This window comes from Rhagoletis zephyria, unplaced genomic scaffold (assembly GCF_001687245.7).
Source record: "Rhagoletis zephyria isolate East Lansing unplaced genomic scaffold, Rhagoletis_zephyria_1.1 Rzeph_scaffold_00461, whole genome shotgun sequence".
NCBI lineage: Eukaryota > Metazoa > Arthropoda > Insecta > Diptera > Tephritidae > Rhagoletis > Rhagoletis zephyria.
This window is the reverse complement of record NW_016157545.1, coordinates 251,624-255,450: the sequence shown is the minus strand read 5'-3', so window position 1 is coordinate 255,450 and position 3,827 is coordinate 251,624.

Sequence of the window (3,827 nt, the reverse complement as noted above, 5' to 3'; positions counted from 1 at the left end):
CAAAATATGACACTTGTATGTACTTGTGACTCAAGGACGTTAAAATATCTTGAAAACACCGCATCAATTACTGTTTTTGAGCTTGTAGTTTGAGCATTTATATTTGTATATATTCCTAAATTCAGTTTTTCTTTTAGGAATATGATCTGTGGCTCTGCTTCATCTGTCGCTAGGTTTACGTTGAAGTCATTAATACTTGTAACATACCATCTTTTGTTTGCAAAATGAAAAGCTAAATTCATTTGTTCGGTATTTCCTCTTACTCTCGTCTTCTCTTTGTGAAATCTTGTATAAGCTCTGATCCAGTACTCAATGAACTTATAGGTTTTTACACGAATTTGCAGGAAGTTACAGGAAAAATTATCCTGTACTCCAAAATCATGTTAATGAGAGCGATTTTTGGAGATTTGTGAAGAGAATGAAGTTGCAAGACTTTACCCGGTGCTTATTTGTTCCCGTACTTTTTACTCTCATTTCAGAGAGTCATTTTGCTGTTTGACATTTTTACAGGGCTTTACATGAAAACTATTAGAAAAGAAGCATCAGAGCTATTATATCATCCATACATATGTATATATACATATATTCATGTATGTTCATCAGTTATCAACGGCCCCAGTTAAAATGATTTCAGTATCTTTGTAAATTTTCGCTTCGCTTTTTTATCAATAGACTACTAAATCTATGCCTAAAACCGTGCTACAAATATCAAAATCACTTGAAATAAATGAGTTCATACATATGTATGTACACACAAACTTAAGTATATATACATATAGGTACAAAGCCGTATGCATGCGCGGAGTTTGCATAATAGGAAGTAATAATAATTTCCTTTTACTCGGTATATGCCTAAATGTATGCATCCATTTACAACAGCAAGTAAACACAGGGTGCTTCTAATGAAATTAAAAATTTTCTGCTGCAATACACATGCAAGCCCTTCGAAATTTTCTGCTGGGCTATGCGTTACAGCTTCCCAAATTTTACCCCTCCCGAAACCAAAGATGTATACACATCAAAAGGCTTGTCGGCGAATTCAGCGTACATGCATAATTGGTTACGTATGTATATGTATATATGCAGATAATTAAATGCGGGTTTGCTATTCGCGCGACAAACTTTTTTAAAAACGAAGTAAATTAGTACAAAATGTTAGTAATCTTCATTAGAGTTTGAGTAACTCTTTCACTAAATAGCTTTTAGTAACTTTGTCGAGACCTTAAGTTATTTTATTTTATTCAGGGATCACAAGATTTGCACATTTTAACAGTTACAGAGTGGTGTTGTTTGAAAGTGGGTATTGAGCTAAACTCATTATTTCTAGACAACACCACTCTGCGGATGCCAAAATGTACAAATCTGTACAAACGCACAAATCGTGCGATCCCTGCTTAACAGCCTCTTTACAGCGTATTCACTACTGCTAGTGATAGCAGAGCGTAATTTGCCGGCGCAACTATGTAGGATAGTTTTAGGCGGTGGTATGATAGATTCTATTGTGAATTCCTTGGTAAGATAAAATACCGGAAATTAGTTTGAATAAATCAGCGGTTAACCTTGGGATATTTCTATACGCATTTCTGTAGAGAACCTACCGGGTGTGTGGTTTGTACTTGATCTGAATGCTTAAATTAAATAACACACCGATTTGTTCCTGATTATGCTCCCAATTCGTGACACACTGGGCGCGTTTATATTGTCTAACCGTAGACTGTTTGTCCTAGAAACGCAAAGTTGAGTAGTTCCGCTCAGTTCAACAGTTGCCAACTTTCCGCCATTTTTCCATCGTACAATTTTTTCGCTACCTGAACTCAACGTGTTTTGCTCAGCCTAAACAGATGATCGAAAAGATTTACGCCGCTTATATTAAATGTACTACGCTCATAAATGGAGAGTCAGCCGTTAATAAAAATATTATGTCCTGGTTATAAAAAATAAAACTAAAAAGTTCAAAATAAAATAATGTAAAAAATAAAATAATGTAAAAAAATATTTTTTAACAACAAGCTTTTATTTAACATGTACAATCAAAGGAATAAAATAAAGTAGGGTAACAAGAAATTTTTTAGCATGAAAATTTTGTCAAAACTGCACTAAAATGAATAAAATAAAATAAGTTAAGGTCTCGTTAAAGTTATTAAAAGCCATTTAGTGAAAGGAGTTACTCAAACTCTAATGAAAATTACTAACAAGTTGTACTAATTTACTTAATTTTTAAAAAAGATTGTCGACGAATTCAGCATACATGTATAATTGGTTAAGTATGTATATTAGGGCGGGTCGAAAATCTAATTTTACTCAAATCCCTTGGTAATAGTGAAAATATAATGTATCATGAAGTCAACAAGAAGCCTGCAAAATATTAGTATTTTATTTTAATATTAAGAGCCCGCGCATCGACCGCAAAGTCACCCACAGCACAGTAGTCGAATAAGACCAATTCTTGTTAAAAATTCTGGGTTCAGCAAAAAGGTTTGGTGCATATTATTAAATAATGAATCCGTTAATGCAAAAGATAAAGTCAAATATAATTTTTCGCAGCCCTTTAGCTTATCGTTAATCTCAAAGTTATCTTTTTTCAATACATTTTTAATTGTTCTCTTGATAATTGCACTGGCCTATAGTCAAAAGATGTAAAGAACATATTCTAATTTATTTTAATATTAGCTATAGTTTGCGAATTTTTGCAAATTTAGGAACAATTTCGGTAGCTCTAATAGAAAAGCCATTATTTTGCATCATCGTGGAAAAATTTTGGTTTATGCAAGTGAGTATGGAAACACTGAATAGGCACAACTTCTAGAAACACTAATTAGTTTACTTATGTTTATGCATACAATATAAAAATTGCAAATAAAGGAGAATTACAAAACAAATGTTCAACACGTTTTTTAAATTTAAAGCAATTTGTTTATAATCTGAACTATTTTTATAATAATATTATTATAAATCAGTAACAGTAAGTCTCTCCTTCAATTTGGTACTTACTACGTGCCGATCGAGCAACATTTACCAAAGTTATATCGAAAAACTTAAGTGGATCTCAAGTTTTTTTCTAAAAAAATTTATCTTTAATTGTATAAAAACGTTTAGTTAAAAGAGCCGGATCACAGAAAACTGTTCCAGGGTGCGCCTTTTTTTCGTTCAAGCTGAATGCAAAGCACTATCGTCTAATTGGAGAGTCTTCAAAAGGATTTCCCAGGATATGTTAAAGACTTTTTTCACATAATGCAATTAACTAAAATATTTATGAACTATATCTAAACAATTATTTCACGTCTCCTACTTTCATATAACGGCAAATTTAGAAACCGCGAAAAATGTGCGTCTTCGTTGACTAATAAAACCATTTCAAGACTGCATAAATGGACTTAAAATGGGCGTTTCTCACCCTAACTGTATTATGTTAATGTATGCAACCACTATTAACTTATCAAACGATTCCTATTCTTTGACGATACATATTTGATTTCATTCATCAGGATCTTGAGAACTGACCAAATCGGCGTGACCAAGTCCATGGTTCTTTTAATACTATATAAACATCCGAAAACATTAAAACGTTTGAAATAAATCCCGTCTCACTTCTTTGTATTTTTCACTTGGTTGCTGAAGTAATGAAGAATTGAAAATCTATAAGGGAAAATTATAGTTTTTGTAAGTTTTATCTTAATATCTTAAAAATTTAAGACTTATTGAAAAACGATAAATGAACGTGAGGTACTAAATTTAATAACCCTTAATTTGATATATCGTCCTATTTATAAAAATTAACGCATTCCATAGATATTACACAGCCAAAGTTTCATTTTCAAAATTCGTAT